This window comes from Caretta caretta, chromosome 7 (assembly GCF_965140235.1).
Source record: "Caretta caretta isolate rCarCar2 chromosome 7, rCarCar1.hap1, whole genome shotgun sequence".
In the NCBI taxonomy this organism is placed as follows: domain Eukaryota; kingdom Metazoa; phylum Chordata; order Testudines; family Cheloniidae; genus Caretta; species Caretta caretta.
In genome coordinates this window covers 90,459,262-90,478,783 of record NC_134212.1, presented here as the reverse complement: position 1 = coordinate 90,478,783, position 19,522 = coordinate 90,459,262, and the positions used below count along the sequence as shown (strand labels likewise).

Genomic DNA, 19,522 nt, shown 5'->3' with positions numbered 1-19,522 from the left:
AACTTCGTTTGGGTTGAATTCCATTTATGGTAAATAAACAGATTTTACTAGCATAGCACAGAAAACAAAGCTGCAAAACAAACTCTAATGTTAGCTAAAAGACTTTAAGTCAGATTCCACTAACTAGGGACAATGTTTGATTTTCAAAGTATCGAAAAATGTACCTGAGCCTTAGTCATGCCTGAAATCAGATGGCCTTGCATCAGCTGCTGGTCAGAAGTTATGTCCAGGCTACACAAATAATTTCTCAAAGGCAATGCTGGCAAGGGAAACAATACTCACATTACAGTTCTTTCCCAGTCCAACCAAGCTAATTTTGATCTTGTTGGTATTCATACACAACTAATTGAGCCATCAAATCATGGATTTCTATGATGCAGGTGTCATAACAGCTAATGTCCCGCTCAAAATCTGGAGGCAGGTACCATTAGATAACACTTAGTCCTGCCATGCATGCAGGGGACTGGACTAGACGACTTCTCGAGGTCCCTTTCCAGTCCTATATTTCTATGATTAGTATAACAGCAATGCCCTAAACCCAAATTTTTCCATTAAGGAATATATAAAAACTGAAGAGGAACAGGGATGAAACCACATGGCCCAAGAAGAATTCCACAGTCGAAGATTATGGGGTATGACCAAAATCAATTGAGCAACATTCCCACCCATACCCAACTGTGATCACACAGCAAAACCCCATTAGCTGTAATATCAAATGCTATTGATACGCCTCCCAGGATCAGGCCTCTACTGTCCACTGAGGTAAATAGCTCAGTATTTTTGCCCTAAACTATTGTAAAGGCTGTCATATAAATCAAGTGATATCTAAGGAAGGATTTTTTTAAATTTGTGTAGGGGAATCAGCAAGTGGCAAAGAGGTTATATAGTAGATTCTTTCCTACTCTCAATCCCTGCTGACAGGGTAAAGGATATGGCTAGGGATTTCTTATGCCCAGATGATTCTAATTGGACATTGGTCCTCTTGAGACCATTAGCAAGCAGAAGGTGTAACGAAGGCTACCGCGGTGCACAAACTGCACTATGTGCTCCTCTGCTATGGGTCAGTATCTGAGTCATATTTTTTTATGCTGTGTATCAGGGCCTACATTAGGAAATATGACAGGTTTCAGAGTAGCAGCCCTGTTAGTCTGTATCTGCAAAAAGAAAAGGAGGACTTGTAGAAACTTAGAGACTAACAAATAAATTTGTTAGTCTCTTTGGTGCCACAAGTCCTCCTTTTCTTATTAGGAAATATATTTATCTAGATGGAAAGATCACAGGTCAAACCCCATTTGCCTTACTAACACTGGTAGGCCTACTGGAATCTGTGAGTGAGGCAAGCTGAATTATTGCATTCTAATGAGTCACTTGCACAAGTGTGTTTCCATAGCAGCTGAATTTTTCAGGTTGTTACTTTCGTGCTGTCTCTGTCCTCAGCAGTGACCTAGATAGAGGACTACTGTAACAGCCTTTTTTTCAGTTAATGTGGTATGAAGTAGCCCCAGTTCCTGATCTGTACATTTCTGAAACCCCATGTAGGTTCCCATGAATGAATTCAGATTTGCCCACTTGAATGCTGCAGAGGTCTGTATTAGCCTTTTGCTCAGGCATGAATTTAATAATACATTGAATCCAAGTTTATCCAAAATGCTATAAGTACTTTACTGTATGAACTCTCTTCACCATTTTCTCATAACTGCAAAATGGTTAACATGATGATTTCATGTAGGAGTCATGGTAGATAACCAACTAAATGTGCGCTTTCAGTGCAATGCCCTGAAAAGAAGCTGACAACTTGGAAAGGTTTCGGAAAAGAGCTACGAGAATGATTTGAGGTCTGGAAAATTTGTCTTACAGTGGAGGACTTAAGAAGTAGCTTGTTTCTTACCTATAAAAGATGATACATTTTTCATGACATTTGCTTCTTGGTTGTGATCTTTTGTGCTATACTCTGAGAACATTAATGTATACCTTATCAATTTAAAAATTATATTTACAATTAAAATTGTAAAGTAACTGATCTCAAAGATACCCAATACTGAAATTTACTATTTCTCCTAAGGTAGCAAAAGCAACCCAGCTGGAGTTGTAACTTGCTTTTTGGTGACTACAGCAGCAGAAAGTAAATGATTTACTAAAGTCCAGTCATTTCAGCCTCTCTTTGGAAACATTTGTCTGGTGGGAAGACCTTACTCTGACTGTATGTTACCTGGTAAAAAAATGCACAGAGTATGCACAGTGGATTTATGACTGTTTGGTATTGTCACACTCCTGCAGAGATTACTGTGTGTTTTGGTGACTTACGCAATGCACGGGCATTATGCTGGCAGTCTGCAGAGCAATGAATTTCAGACTGTTCTTAAAATGTAATGGATATGTATTTATACTGATCTGATATGTTGAAGACTATTGGAGAATTTATAATAGGTATATACTGTAACATATAACCACCATCCAACACACTCAGTCCTGCTTCAGATTTGAGAGGTATGTGCAATGCTGGCAGCAGCTTTTGCACTGTGGTATACTAGCAAGAAATAAATGGCTTTCATTATATGTGAAATCACAATTACCCTTATTTTTATTGATTTTATTCTTTTAAATCCTTGGATTGGATCAATTTGTTTAGACCACAGTATGTCAGTAGCCTGTTCATGAACTCCAGTGAAAAACCTACTTTCAGCAAGCTATTTGAACTAACAGGTGAGGTACTTTCAGGATAACACAAGGTATTAATCACTGGAATCTGGTGTTGACTATTTTTAATTTATTTTCTAAAGGAGCCTGTGGGGAAATCCTTGCCTATCATGTTCCAAAAACATTTCCTAAAAGTCTTTCTGAGGGGTAAGCAGAAATAATGATCTCTGAACTTAACACACAGCATAACGTTTTCACTGACAGCCATAAAAATCCTTCAAAAATGGATGGCAAACAAAGTAGGACGTAGGTACCTCTGAGTTATGCTGTTACCCTCTTAAACTCTGATTGTTCCAGAGATTTGGTATGTTGCTGCTGTTAAGATTTTTTTTAAAAAATAGTGTCTTTCAATAGGTAGAAACTATCCATCTGTGTGCTGATAGTGGATTAACTTTTAACCAATTAAATTCACATACACTTTTTTTGAAAATTGATTTGTAATTCAGTTTTGTAATGTACCAGAAAACATTACTTGACTGCTGAATGAAGGGTTAAAAATTCAGAAAGTAGAAGCGGCTAAGAGGAGCAGCAGATTGTCAATTCCTTGTATAGCTTTTTCACCTTTGAAGTTACTGGTTCAAAGCCCCATAGTAGCGAGTTCTTTAGCATCTGAAGATTGTTTTATGACTTAGGCTACACGAAATCTGGGCCCTTTCACAATTATTACAATTACTTAGAAGGAAACGGAGGGGCGGAGGGAAGGGAAACCTTGGCATGTCTGGACCAGATTTTCATTTGCAATATCTTCATGGATGCTTCTGTTTTTTAGTAGACTAATACCAGCTTTTGAACAGTGCAAAAGACCATAGGAGTCCACTCATACACAAGGGAGTATTCATCCTAGGATTGCCAGTTTTGGTTGGACATATTCCTGGAGGTTTCATCACATGATTTAATCTTTAAGTAAAGATTAATCTTTTATTCCTGGAACCTGCTGGACAATCCTGGAGGGTTGGCAACCCTAATTCATCCCTTCCGACCTATATTCTGCTTTGTGCTTCTACAAGCTGCTATGTGAAGGGTGAATCATCCTCCCCTAAACCTTGCTCTAGCTCTTGCTATTTCATGTATATTGGGGACATTTTCCAAGCCATAACTCCCACTAAATGCATTTATAAATTAAATAAAAATATGTTCCCACAAGCATTTGGACCTACAATGACCCAGGATTAGTATCTGGTGCTACAACAGTGCAATATTATCATATTCTACACTACTAGGAATACAGCCTTCCCACTCTAGCCTTGAGTAACATGACACCAGCAAGGAGAATTGCTGCCATAGAAGTTGAGGGGATAATTATTACTTTCTCTGTTGTTTCTTGCTGAAGCCAATAATCAGTTAAGAAATGGACATTGCAACAGGGGAAAACCAATTTCAGTACTCATCATTAAAAAGTTGTTAATGACTGCATTTAAATCAATGGGTATGTTTATAAATACATCTTAATGAGCAGTGATCACTCAAGTAGTTAAATCTGTGACATCACACTGTTGAAAATATACTGCCAAGTTATCACTGGCTGAGAACCAGGAATATCGGATTGATTCCACCCCTTACACCCATTTGGCAAGTGCTCTAATATTTTTTCTTTTCTAAATGATTTTCTTTCACCTTTCTATGTTAAAATACTTTGAAAAGAAAATGTGAACATAGGCATAATAAATCCCCAACATAAGAAAAATCCAAGTTTATTATAGTATTATTTTGCTTATGTCATTTTACTCTACTCGTCTATAGTATCTGTGTATGAACTATGAATCTTTCATCTACTGTGTTTTCCTGAGGCAATAAGCATTCAGGAACACTTGCTCCTTGAGTATAATTTCTGTGTGATGATGGTTTGGGGAAGCTCTGCTGAACATTATGCTTCATTTTAAAGTGAGAGAATAGGTGTGGTGATATAAAATATGAGAGCTATTTGTCAGATTAAGTGTGACAATGAGGTTCTGATCACTCATGGTCTTCAGAGGTATCTTCTTATTAGACTGGGATTGTTCACCCCCCCGAATTCTAATATGAATAGTTGTGTTCTGCCTACTGAAATCCCCTTGCAACTTCAATTGGTGCAGTACTCTCTACTTCCTTTCCTAAAACGTTGCGTAGCTCTTTTTACTAAAGAAATAAGTGCAGTTTGGTATGTGAAGTGATGAATCTTGAGAGTGAGAGAGGCAGAGTTTGGGTAAAATACTTTGTGATCTTTCAGGATGAAAGGCACTACATAAATGTTGCTATTTCAAAAATCAAATTATCTTGAGCCAAGTCCTGAGAGGAGCTGAACATATGCAAGTCAGTGGGAGTAGCTGCTGCAGTGGCAGAACCAACAGGGGGGCAAAGGGGATGGTCTCCCTTCCCCCACCCTGAGCCCTTTAGGTATATGCATAGTACTTTTTCAAACACATTTTTCAACTATTCAGCCTACCTCCTCCCCTCCCCCAACTCCTCTTAGTTACAAAACCTGGCTCCACTACTGTGCAACTGCTCAGCATCAATCAATTAGTTTGTCATGTGGCTGTTCTCTGTGGCACTGAACAGGGAGAAAGGATAAATTCACAATATTGAATGTGCTTTGGATAGAGAGGTTCTCAGTGCCCAAATTATGTACTTATGACACTTCAATATGCATTGTACAAAGATCAGTCTACCATAAAGCAGCTGATACCTTGAAATAATTTCTTACTCAGATGGAAATTTCCATTTCCAATATACTACTCTTTGCATTCAGGTCTTTCATGTTAGCAATGCTCTTTAGAGAAACCTAGTTACTGTTTCCATGAATAAGATAACAAAATGGTGTTTATCCTGTGTAGATCAATATAGTGTCTTGTTTGAACATATTGAGTCATTCAAAGACACATCTAATGAAGGCCATTTTGCTGTCATACTCACAGCAATACCACTGCTTGTGAAGAGTAGCGTTCTTTGAAAACAGCTACTGAATTCACTAACTAAAAATGCATATTTACTTGAGAAACCATTCAGTTCTTAACTGGAATTTTAAGGATACTCTTCACCCCCTTTTAAGTCCTCAACTAAGATTCTTAATTAACAAAGTATTCTTTCTTAAACTATTTTTTCCAATTAATCCAAAGAGAAGAAATGTTTTGCTTTCCCCCAGGCTTTTACCCCAGAAACACTTAGGGTATTAAGCACTTTGGTTGGTTGCGTTTGCAGAATCGGGTCCTGTATTAGCAGTACAACCGCAGAGCTCAATTCTGACACCCTTACATATAGTATCTATCTTCACGTGGTCATAATGAAAATTATTACTACTCAGTGCCAATAGGGGTAGCAAAATGGGAACTCTGAAAGCTAACCTACATTTAGGCTATTCAAAAAAGCCACAGATGTGATGGGTAGTGATTACAGTCCACAGGTTCTTTACAAGATTAATATTAATATAAACTAAAAGCTTGTGCACACTCCATTTACATATCTTATTTACTCTTGAAAAATGGCTTATGCAAATAGTTTAAAAAGATCTTAGACCACATAATTAAATATTTGTTCATTACCAATTGTTTGGGGCTTTTGAACGTGAAAGAAACAATCAACACAACTCTATTACAGAAAACCATAAACATGCCAAAAAACTCCCTCTAAAGATGACGTTTGTTACTGAATCTACTCCCCCTTTTATTTTAAACATCAAAAAAATCTAAGACTTTTGATTCGTTTAATAAAGAAGTCAACCTCACACCCACATGTGTGATCTTTGAAGCCTTATATATATATCTTGCGGGAGTGGGGAAGGAGAAACTATTTGAGAAGCTTAATATATTAAACATTATACTTTTTTTTCCCTGTTTTGATGAAGTTGTGTATATGAACTCAGGTATTTTGGAGCAGTGATGTGCCTACAAAATGGAGAATAACATTTTATAAAAGGATGAAGAAATATTGTAAAAATAGATCTTGGGAAATATACCCAGCTTGTTGGTGAAATGATCCAATATCCTGATGATTAGCAATGGAAAGTTGTGATTTAACAACTCAAAAGTGAATTATCTTGGGTAAAATCCCCCTTCTCTTTCCTTCACCTTTTCACTATCCATAAAAAAATGATGGCAACGTTGGGCAGGTGGAGTTCTTTGAATGCCCCAATTGCTTTCTGAGGCTTGCAAAAGCTTTTGGCGGGGGAGGCACTAGCTAAAGAGCCTGGGGCATAAAGACTGTAAGCTGATGTGAAATCTGATCAAGAGCAAGAAGTGCCGTCTCTAGCTGTTGTCACTACTATGCCTGCTTCAGCACTTTTCTGTCTGACACAACAATGAGCAATCTAGCACAGCCTGTGATGTTCAGTGGTGGTAAGCTTTCAAGAGTGCTCACCTCCTCATTGCTTCTGAGTTAGAGAAATTAACGCAAGAAATAAGCAGAACACATGAAAAGTGTGAATGCGGGTCCTTCCTATATTCTCTAACATGTGCATTAAAATTTTCCAGTGGCTCCTTTGTAGAAAGCAAGCAAGCTGTAATTAAAACACTCCTTACAAATCCTAGTAAAGCAGATAGCGATGAAAGCTGCTTTTAGCTAGATAACAATATTCCCTCTTTTTAGAGACTTAAGATGGAAAAACCAAACAACATGGACTGTACCTGAGCAATTTCAGAGATCACCACCCGGAAAAGTTCGCCTTGATTATGGGGAATTTGCGACGTGTCACTCTGGTTATTCTCTAATCATCATATCAAACTCCAAAGGTTCAGCAGCCTCAGCTTGGTTTACAGTCCCTGCAGGTTAAACTTTAACTCACCCTATCTCTCAGTTCCATGCAGCCCTTTGACCAGCTAATTGGGTCACTGCAGCTCAGACAATATCTACATGAACTGCATTTGTTTACAAAATTCAAAAGACTAAGTCAGAATTTAACTCGAATAGAAGTATATAAGCTGGGAATGCAATACCATTTTGAAATTGATTACGTTTAGTTTTTAATCTAATTTCCTGGTTCACACATCCTCACTTTAAAGATCAGATTCTTTAACTTTGTTCTCTTAACAGGGTTCTAATGTAGCTCTTGAGGGAAGATATGGGTGTCCTATCTCATCTATACAGTACCTACCCTGTCTTACATACTACTTTTGTTCAGGTATTTAGCTATAAGTACAATATTTAAGTCAGGTAAGAACTTTGTCCATATTACATAACACAAGCTTTCAGTCCATAAACTGAATAGGGTCTTACAACTTAGAAAATTGATGAGCATCACATAACCTTATTTGTTCTCCAAATAAACAGAATAATAGCTACAGTGGGAAATAGGACAAAAACGCATTGCCCATTGCAAAGAAATCTCAAGGCTAATTATGTCTTTCACAGAATAACACTTATGAACATACAGCCAATATGTATGGAAACACATTTTGAAAATCCCAAGTAGTGCTCTAACAGTTCAGTTTACATACAAAAATTTCATTGGTAGGTGCTGAAAGATGATTTCTCTTCACCCCTGTTCCTCTAAGAAAAATCTCAGTTGCAAATGAACTAAATACACAATACCTTTAAAATGCAACATTTAAACCTTTTAAGACTATATTTCCAGCAAGAAATAAGGGGGTTGTTAGGTGTGGGAATTGCATTGTGTTCTGGTGGTTTTAAAAAAAAGACCCCAAATCCTGCACAAATTTAAAACTACTAAAACAATTTTTCAGTTACAAGCTCCTTTAATGTAAGAAAAACAGGCCACAGCTGCTTCTTGGATTTGGTGCACTTCAGTCCCAAATTATAACTTGCTATGCCATCAGAAAATTTTGCTTCCAGGAGCAAATCCATCCTCTTCTTCTTATAACCTCATATGAGTACCTATCCTATTCCAAAACATCTTGCATTACTTTTGTCACAATGGGAAGTATTTAGGTAATAAGGACCCTCTAGGGAATCCACAGCGATGAGCAGGACCAGGGGAACAATGACAAAATATCCACTGATGAGGGAACTTCAGGGACTATAGTTTTGAAATGTTTTATTGCCTGCATTTTTAAATAGTTGTTTTTAAGATTTCCTCTTGTAGGAAAAAGAAAAGGAGTACTTGTGGCACGCCATTCTCCAAGGATTTCCAGAAATGAGTAGCCGTATCCCAGTCTGCCACACTTCCTCTGATAAAAGTAGAAAGATGAAAACTAGTTAGAAATTCCCATGAGCATCCCCCTTCTTGCCTCACCACCAACCTGCCCCCATGAAATCCTCCCTATGGGAGGAATACTGAGTCACAGACAAAACAGGAAGTGATTGATCAACCACTTCTAGATGAAAGTGGTCACTTATTCTTCCACACTATGAAGTCAGTGAGAATAGTTAGACAATGCAAACACCATCACATATATAAACCAGCAAGAAAAAAAACATTGCCCCTTTGAGAAATAGCATATTTTGGAGACTTTCATGATGACTTCCTAATGGAGGAGAAATTAGTGATGCAGAGTCTGGATATATTCTTTATGCAACTTGTCCTATTTAAGAGGTCCTGGACCAGAGGTAGTTGCAAACAGCATGCAGGAAATTCCCTCTTTCAGGGGTCCCAGCTCAAATCCAAACACCTGGTTCCAAAAGAGCAACTCTACCCTAAAAGTTAACTCTAGTTAGATTAAGGAAGAGCACAACTTCCTTTGCTGCTTGGCACCTACGCTTCCCCAAGAAACTCGGTAAGAAAAGCAACATCCTACAATTTTCTAAAAACTTGCTCTCCTGCTTAAAAAAACCTGTAAGACTATATATAACAGTGCAATCTGGTGACAACAATAATATAGCCCAAGATAGCAAATTGCTCATGGTATAGACCAGTGCTTTTTAACTTGTGGTCCATGGACTATGTCTAAGATTTCCAAAGGGGTCTGCACATCCATTCAAAATTCACAAATGAAAAAATGTTGAAAACCACTGGTATAGACAAAACCTAACCATCTGTATCTGTTCTTCACATAGCTGGAACAGGCTGTACATTGGATCAGTTGAGCAGATTGTAAATATTTCTGGGAGAGTGGAAAATCATCACACTGCTTTTGAATGAATTTGCCAGAGATGGAGGCGAGTGGAAAGAGATTGATAGTGAAGTCCAACAGAAAAGTTTCCAGGTACTGTTTCCATCTAATGTCAGGCATCTAGACTGGCATAAAAGATCTCAAAGTAAGAATTAGTAAGTAAAGGAAAATTTCCCTTAGATTCCCTGAAATTAAGAATGAAGTTCCTGTATAATGGAAAATATTTTATTTCAATTTCAAATCTCTTCAGCACTATTTAATAATGAAATTAATATATTTGAATGACTTGACAGAGTGTGCTCTAATGTGGGTCGCCATGTTCATTAAAGTTTAAATATATAACGCTAAAGATCTAATCCTGTACATGTTTACTGCTGTCAGAATTTTGCCTTGCATCAGTGAGACTGCTCAGGGTAGTAACATTCCAGTTGATACAAATGGTAGCAGGTTTGGGCCCTAATAAGCGTTCTGGACTTTGGGGAGTTTTCCATCGTGCCATTGCACTGAATTAGTATTAAACTAAAATTTTTAGGGTTTGTTTTCAGGAATTTCAAATATTTATACAGTTTGCTGATACTTTAGAATTGGAAAAGTGCCATATCAGTGTGTGTCTAGTTTTTAAAGGAACTAGCCAAACTCCACAATGTGGCTAGATTACAGAGGGGCTTACCCAAAGCGAGCAGAATCTATTTGTTAAACAGTGGAACTGAGTCATGTTAATAAGCCAAACAAATCTCACTGGCACTGCATTATATTTATCAATTTGATGGTGTTGCAGTGACACAAGTTGGCAATACAAAAATTATTTTAAAAAAAGCATAACTGGAAAAAAGCCAGGAAATTCAGAGTTCAGAGTAAAATGCAGGGACAAAATCCTTGGCACACAGACCAAGAAACCAGAACAGTACAGGTGGTGTTTGTAGTATTTGTTTAATGACCATTGAATCTTCTGGTGCATAAGTATCAGTAGACACTACCTCACTTCTACCAGCACAGGCATGTGCAGGTAGCGTACAGTCTTGTAATATGCTTTATGCTGTGTTTATGCTTTTTGCAACCTCTTACCACTCCTGTGGGAGCGTATTAAAGTTGGTGGGAGGTGATTGCACGTGCACTGGAAGGGAGAACTTCTATATAAGATAAAACACATTTTCTAACAACAAAAGCAATGGTGAACCATGGTATCCCAAAAAGTTATTCCTATTTTTAACTCTTGAAATGCTACACAGAGTTTACACTGTAGAGTCCTGAACCCAGGCTGTTTTGTTTTCGAGCATTGCGAGAGGAATTCAGTCATAAAGCTAAATGGCTTTCTAAATAATCATGGGTTCAAGTGAAGGCTGCCCTCTTGAGAGGGAACAGTAACATCAGCACAGCAGGAGGAGCTTCTGGGCCACAAGGATGTCACATGAACGCATGAGGTTCAGACCTGACTTCCTGCAGATATTTAATCTTTTGGGGCCAGATGGCCAGGAGCCCTTGTCCCCATCCTGACAGGTTTCAGAGTAGCAGCTGTGTTAGTCTATATTAGCAAAAAGAAAAGGAGTACTTGTGGCACCTTAGAGACTAACAAATTTATTTGAGCATAAGCTTTCGTGAGCTACAGCTCACTTCATCGGATGCATTCAGTGGAAAATACAGTGGGGAGATTTATATACATAGAGAACATGAAACAATGGGTGTTACCATACACACTGTAACGAGAATGATCAGGTAAGGTGAGCTATTACCAGTAGGAGAGTGGGGGGAAAACCTTTTTGTAGTGGGCCAAATCAAGGTGGGTCATTTTCAGCAGTTGACAAGAATGTCTGAGGAACAGTGGGGGATGGAGCAGGGGAATAAACAAGGGGAAATAGTTTTACTTTTGTAATGACAGATCCACTCCCAGTCTTTATTCAAGCCTAAGTTAATTGTATCCAGTTTGCAAATTAATTCCAATTCAGCAGTCTCTCGTTGGAGTCCGTTTTTGAAGTTTTTTTGTTAAAGAATTGCCACTTTTAGGTCTGTAATCGAGTGACCAAAGAGATTGAAGTGTTCTCCAACTGCTTTTTGAATGTTATAATTCTTGACGTCTGATTTGTGTCCATTTATTCTTTTACGAAGAGACTGTCTGGTTTGGCCAATGTACATGGCAGAGGGGCATTGCTGGCACATGATGGCATATGTCACATTGGTAGATGTGTAGGTGAATGAGCCTCTGATGTGATTAGGCCCTAGGATGGTGTCCCCTGAATAGATATGTGCAGCCACAAACCCCACCTTTTTAGAGGAGAGACTATATCAGATTCTCTGCAGAATTTTCCCCATCTTGTGAATATTTTGGCAAGTATTTCTCTCTTCTTTAAAGAGCTGTCCTGCTTCTTGTTTTTTAGTGATGTGTTTAGGAATAAAATGTAATCACTCATTTTTTAAAACCCCATTACTGGTAAAAATTGTGCCACTTGCTTGATGTTTCATTTTTATGATGGCTAAATAGAGTAAAAATGCTTCCAACTCAAGAAACAACTTTTTTTTTTAATTTAATTTGAACGAACAAGCTCCTTTATATTTTAATTGTTAGTTGTGTGCCATTGTGCAATCATAAAAGCATAATGAAGATTATGAACACTACAGTGCTAATAATGAATATTACAGTGCTAATAATGAACACTACAGTGCTAATAAACAATTGTCACATAAACACCACCCTATACCGGAAACCTACTGACCGCTATTCCTACCTACATGCCTCCAGCTTTCACCCTGACCACACCACATGATCCATCATCTACAGCCAAGCTCTGCAATACAACCGCATTTGCTCCAATCCCTCAGACAGAGACAAACACCTACAAGATCTCTATCAAGCATTCTTACAACTACAATACCCACCTGCGGAAGTGAAGAAACAGATTGATAGAGCCAGAAGAGTTCCCAGAAGTCACCTACTACAGGACAGGCCTAACAAAGAAAATAACAGAACGCCACTAGCCGTCACCTTCAGCCCCCAACTAAAACCCCTCCAACGCATTATTAAGGATCTACAACCTATCCTGAAGGATGACCCAACACTCTCACAAATCTTGGGAGACAGGCCAGTCCTTGCCTACAGACAGCCCCCCAACCTGAAGCAAATACTCACCAACAACCACATACCACACAACAGAACCACTAACCCAGGAACCTATCCTTGCAACAAAGCCCGTTGCCAACTGTGCCCACATATCTATTCAGGGGACACCATCACAGGGCCTAATCACATCAGCCACACTATCAGAGGCTTGTTCACCTGCACATCCACCAATGTGATATATGCCATCATGTGCCAGCAATGCCCCTCTGCCATGTACATTGGTCAAACTGGACAGTCTCTACGTCAAAGAATAAATGGACACAAATCAGATGTCAAGAATTATAACATTCATAAACCAGTCGGAGAACACTTCAATCTCTCTGGTCACGCAATCACAGACATGAAGGTCGCTATCTTAAAACAAAAAAACTTCAAATCCAGACTCCAGCGAGAAACTGCTGAATTGGAATTCATTTGCAAATTGGATACTATTAATTTAGGCTTAAATAGAGACTGGGAGTGGCTAAGTCATTATGCAAGGTAGCCTATTTCCCCTTGTTTTTTCCTATCCCTCCTCCCCCCCCGAAGTTCTGGTTAAACTTGGATTTGTGCTGGAAATGACCCACCTTGATTATCATGCACATTGTAGGGAGAGTGGTCACTTTGGATGAACTATTACCAGCAGGAGAGTGAGTTTGTGTGGGGCGGGGGGGGGGGGGGGGCGGAGGGTGAGAAAACCTGGATTTATGCTGGAAATGGCCCACCTTGATTTTCATACACATTGTAAGGAGAGTAGTCACTTTGGATAAGCTATTACCAGCAGGAGAGTGAGTTTGGAGGGGGGGCGCGGAGGGTGAGAAAACCTGGATTTGTGCTGGAAATGGCCCACTTTGATTATCATACATATTGTAAAGAGAGTGGTCACTTTGGATGGGCTATTACCAGCAGGAGAGTGAGTTTGTGTGTGTGGTTTTTGGAAAAAGGGGTGGGGGGTGAGAAAACCTGGATTTGTGCTGGAAATGGCCCACCTTGATTATCATGCACATTGTAAAGAGAGTGGTCACTTTGGATGGGCTATTACCAGCAGGAGAGTGAGTTTGTGTGTGTGGTTTTTGGAAAAAGGGGTGGGGGGTGAGAAAACCTGGATTTGTGCTGGAAATGGCCCAACTTGATTATCATACACATTGTAAGGAGAGTGATCACTTTAGATTAGCTATTACCAGCAGGAGAGTGGGGTGGGAGGAGGTATTGTTTCATGGTCTCTGTGTATATAATGTCTTCTGCAGTTTCCACAGTATGCATCCAATGAAGTGAGCTGTAACTCTCGAAAGCTTATGCTCAAATAAATTGGTTAGTCTCTAAGGTGCCACAAGTACTCCTTTTCTTTTTGCGAATACAGACTAACATGGCTGTTACTCTGAAACCTGAATAATGAAGATGGTAGGAAGAACTCAAACCTCCCAATTAAGTGATTCAAAACATCTGTATAAAATATTGTGTAAGGGTTTAATTACAAAGCCCCAAATAGCACAATAATAAAATCACATAAAATCAAAATCTTTGATTTCTCTGCCCGTTTTCATTATGTGTTAGTCAGCAGTTAGTAAACTGCCATGACACATTCTGTGCAGAGCTGGCTGGTCACATGGTGCTTGTTGGTTTCATGGTGCTTGCTCTTCCTACTTGGTGAAACATCTGGAAATAGGTATCCAAGTGTTGTATTGCAAAAAAGGATAGAAGAATTGTTCTTTCTCTCACGGGGATTAAAATACTCGGCTTCTTTGAAGTGGTGGGGTGGGGGGAGGGGTCTACTTTTTCGGATCCACTATAAAAGCCAAACGGGGCAGATTGCTTACAAAATACAAAGAATATGGCTACATCTCTATAGACGATCCACAGAAGGCTCACTGTACTTTTAGTGTTGTCTCCCGAAACACTCCTGCTATCTGCATATTTTTTTTTAACAGGGACCTGTCCTTGAAGCTGCCAGTTTGTGAAATTCATTTTTTTAATACTTGACATTTAATTTGTATCTTGTTAATGGAAATAGAAAATAAACCCATTTCTTTTTCCCTGATCCATGCACACTTGTGCACAGGAATGACTAAACATTTTCCGCACACTGACATTTGAAGAGAAAAGGCAGAGAGACAATTATTTCCTACATTCTTAATGTAAGGGAGTGAAATTCACCCATGAGTGAGGTATCAGGCTAGTGTCTCCACACTACTTAACCTCTGCAGAGGGCATAAGTGAGCAGAGTGGTCATACTATGGGACTTGACATATGCTTTCTGTGCTACAATGGGCCAGTCTATTCTGGATCCAAATAAGCTGAGGGGGCTATTGGATGGACTGGGAAGGAGCCGTAGAATTTCAGACCCTCTAAAAGATGGCTGGTAGGGCAGCAGTTACTATCCAACCCATGACCAACACCACTTTTGGCATAATTCCAGAGGATCACTGCGGACATTGCTGGCATCAGCTGCATCCCAGTACTTGGAAGATTTTCTTAAGGCCATGGTGAAACAACACAATATGCAATTTCACCCACTGATAAAATAAACAACTGGAGATAATGCAGGGATTTTATGAGAGCCACCTTTTATCAGCGCTAGCATAGGGGATGGCAAACATTATATATACCATGCAGAGTTGCAGAGAACAATCACAAATACGACTGTATTAGAAAATTCATTGTTTAGTACTGTCTCCTTCCTTCTTGCACAGAATACCTCTTGATGAGCCTTCACAAAGACAGGTATAGCTGCCCACAGTTCCACTAGAATGGTAATAGAAAAGCCAAATAACTTTTCTAAAATAAGATTCAGGTGTCTGCAACAGACTGGTGGCACATTACAATGTGCACATTAGTAAGTTAATATGTCTGAGGAGACAGATACACATGAATTAATGGAACCACCTAGGGAAGCTGAGGTTTGGGCTCAAGGGGGCTCAAGATCCAGGAAGTGCTGGTGGAGCTGGGCCTACAAGTAGCATCCAGCTGGACTGACTCCTGGGACTACTAGGGTAGGCTGATCACTAAAAAATTTTGTGGTGGCAGCAGGCTGAATGAATAGTTGTGAAACTATTCATGTTGCCCATGAAAATGTGACTAATGTTTTTTTCAGAATATTGTGGTGCCTGTGGGCAAAGCAAAAAGTTCAATCATCTTGTGAGATTAGAGGATAATGAGGCTGGGGAATGGAAAACTAGCTGTTCCGATAGCTGAGCGATGATGCGGGGGAGAAGGACCCTTCATCAGTCTGCGCTTATGTCTACGTAGGATGGGGAAAGGGGAAGGGTTGCAGTATCTTGTCCCAGCAACTGCTTGAGATTTTGTAGGCTTTCTGGCGTTGCTGTTTTTTCAGATTATCTGGTAGTCACTGCTTGCATTCTGTAAGGCTTATTGCTGGGTGCTAGGGTCCAAGAAAAGTGAAAGAACAGTTCTTAATATTTGGTACTTCATGTTCACAGCAGTTGCTGGGTACCAAAAGTTAATGACAGCTGCCTTACTGAAAATCTCATAGACTTATAGACACAGCTAGTGTCAAAGCACTCTGGCATCTCAGACACCCAGACAGAGCTGAAAACTTCACAACTTTAGCACTGTCCATCTCCTTTTTGGAGCTGCCCCAGATTTCCAAACCATCTAAAACTAAGCACTCAAAATACCTTATTGCACACCTGAGTCACCCTCCCCCTCCTTTGAAAATGACCTTAGCATGCACACTGGGTAGAAAAAGGCAAATTACAATTGTTAATATTGGGGAGTGAATTAAAGGAGCATGGGAGTGCAGGTCTACACTTCCAAAGTAGGCAGTGATTTCTGGAGGTCAGGCTTCAAACATTAGATCTGATTGCTCAGCAGTGCTGAGTCATTCATAGCTCTCATTGAGTGAGCTGGAACTGTAAGTGCTCAGCACTTCTGAAAATCTGATCCATTGCATTTCAAGTTTGGCACACACTATTAGTCTCTGCTTTGGGAATTTAAGCCTTGAATATGTCAAGAGTACATATTCCACTAAGAGAAATACCACCTCCTGTTTGGGGGTAATGAGGCTGGGAAATGAAAGTGAGACTTACAGACACAGACATTCCTTTAATGCTTTTTTATCTAGCAAATGAATCACCAGTGGTATGTGATGTCATTTTGAGCAATAGTGGGAAATACGTAGAAAACCCTTATATGTCTGTCAAGGCTTGTGTATTATATATTCTATTTAACTAATGAAGAAAAATCTTCTCAAAATAGCAATGTGAACATTTGAGATTTTTGTCTCATAGCCAATAGGGAATATTAATTGTAAACAAGATTGTACTTTTTTTCATCTGAGCCTTATTTTGTTGGCTAAGGGGTAGACTGTGACTTTAAGCTGCTGTTCAGATTGGGGGAGGAGGCCAGAAGAATGGAGGGGTGCTGCCCTGACAGTAGTTTCCAGAAGCCTTATGCCTCAGGTGGACACAATGGGCTCTTTCCTGAGCCTCACTCTGCTCCCTATTCAAGGCTCTTGCGGCATAAAGGGAGAAGACAGCATCTAGATCTCCTCTGTTAGGGATTCCTCTGGCATGGACATAGAGCCAGCATAGCCAATTCCTGTGCTACCACCCCCACAACTGTCCATGCTGGGGGTCTGTTGGGGGATAAGAGGGAGCATGGCCAGTGTGTGCAGTATGTCCTGGCAATTCCCAGATGGTAGCAGGACCATTGTAGGTGTCAGTGGACAGCCAGGGTAGAATAGAGCAGCTCTCGGTGTAATTCTCACCATCTTAGAACTGGCCTAAGGCTCAGGGAGCTGCCGGTGCAGGTGAGTGTCTGAGAAGAAAACACTGATATAACCCAAGTGCATCCTATAGGCTCAAAATCCAGAGGGAAATAAAAATAACAAAAAAAAATAGCACACCAAAAAATGAAATAAAAAAAAATTGCAATAGAAATAAACTATCCCATGATTTTAAAACCATCTCATAACTTTTTGGGGGCCTCACTCATGACTTCTGAGCCTTCAGGGGCTAGCAATATTGGAAATAAATTCTATATTTCTGAAAGTGTTATTACCATAATCTAGCTTCAGTTCATGTGAGACCTGTCCCTGCACTCGCAACCCTCTCTCTACTAGTCAACAGTCTTGCTGTGGTGGCTGTTGTCGCATGAAGGGAGAGGTGGCCAATCCACAAAGGGCTTTGAACATCAACAGAGAAGCCTTGAACTGAACTTTGTATTCAAAGGAAAGCCAGTACAGACTAGGTAGGGAAATGTCTTCATGTTCTTGGCAACCTGTGTTGCTAAGCAGCCTGGTTTTAAGGAGCAAGAATTATATATTATTAATTTATTTACTGTCTGTCTTTCCCATGAATTATACATTTGCACACTCAAAAGATGCCAAGACAAAAACAGGCATATTATTCCATTGTACAACCACAAAAGATAAAACTGAAATGTCCAATGGGGTTTAGAAGCAGTTCTCACATTTCAAAGTCCAAGAAGTGGCCAGAGCAGAGGATATCTGACCTAAAAGCATTTACATTGGAAGTGGATGCCAAGATTAGTGGCACATCTAATTTGGACACAAGAATAGCAATGGTGAGTAGGGCTGACCAGAAAACAAAAATTCTGATTAACAAACATTTCTTTTGGGGGGGCGGGTTTGAAATATTTCATTACAATGCAGGACAATATGAGATCTTTAGAAGCTTTATGAGGGGGGGAATCATCAGTGACTCTCACCCCAAAATAACACTTGCCTGGGATATGGGAGACCTAGGTTCAAGTCTCTGCTGCTCTGCCTGATTCAGAGCAGAAACTTGTGCACAGTGTGTGTGTGTGCGTGTCTCTTTCTCTTTCAGTCTCTTGTTACCACTGTTCTGCTTTGTATAACTAATTATTCATAGGGCTGGGGTGAGAGACTGACTCCAGGGCTCTAAATCCCTGCTCCAAATCAGGCAGGGCCAGGACTAGGACTTGGGTTTTCTATTTCTCTGGTGAGGGCCCTGATCACTTGGCATTCCTGCTCTCATTTTATGTTTCTGTGAAATGTTTTGGTTTAGACAAAATGACCTTTTTTGATAAAGGGAAGTAGTTTAATTGATTTTTTTTATCAGCTGTAGTTGAGTAATGGATATTAGTAATTGTCAGCACAACACTGTATACTATCTTGAAAAACACAGAGTTGTTTGTTGGCAAAGGGAATAAAATAAATAAGATTTGAATAAACACACAAGGTAAGGCAATGTTAATAAGAAATATTCAGCATATAATATTTTGTGCAATGAGTGGTTAATATAGTAAGCAATGTTCAGGCATTGCAATTACTTTTCCAATAACTAAGACTTTCTATATTCAGTTCCTAGTTCAGTGCTGAGGGCTGTGTTGTTTTTTAAAGTCTGTTATCTTTCATGAGCCTTCATACCGATGACCTAATACTGGATATGATCAGAGACTTATGATTTTTTAGCTCTCCAGAGCTATGTGACATTTGTTAGTGACACTGATGGATCATGAGACAACAGATTTTAAAGATGTCATTTGGATTACTATTTTACTTCCTCCCGCTCCCACTTACATTCTTGTACTATTTTAATGGTCACTGTCATGAAAATAGCCTGAAGTAGGAGGTAATGTTTTCTGCCACCTGAAACAGGGTAATGCCATCTGTTAAGCAGTATAAAGCATTAATTTGTAACTTTAGATGTCTCATGAAATATTTGCTTCTAAAATCCATGTCAAAACTGAATTGTGAAAAAAGAAGATATGGCTTAATAATGGAAGCCGGCTGCAACCTTTACTATAGAGAGTA

The 19,522-nt window shown here is 39.4% G+C and overlaps 1 protein-coding gene across 4 annotated transcripts in view; it reads right to left on the bottom strand.

Annotated features, from left to right (window-relative positions):
- Window positions 1-7,368, bottom strand: part of A1CF (APOBEC1 complementation factor) — a 51,126-nt gene extending 43,758 nt beyond the window's left edge. For 3 of the 4 annotated variants that reach the window (XM_048858754.2, XM_075130918.1, XM_075130919.1), the window contains exon 1: window positions 7,293-7,356. The gene's annotated coding sequence lies outside the window, so the exon portion shown is untranslated. Of the gene's footprint in view, window positions 1-164; window positions 260-7,292 lie in introns of all 4 variants that reach the window. The other variant, XM_048858753.2, reaches the window with a different exon arrangement.
- Window positions 7,369-19,522: the final 12,154 nt, after the last annotated feature.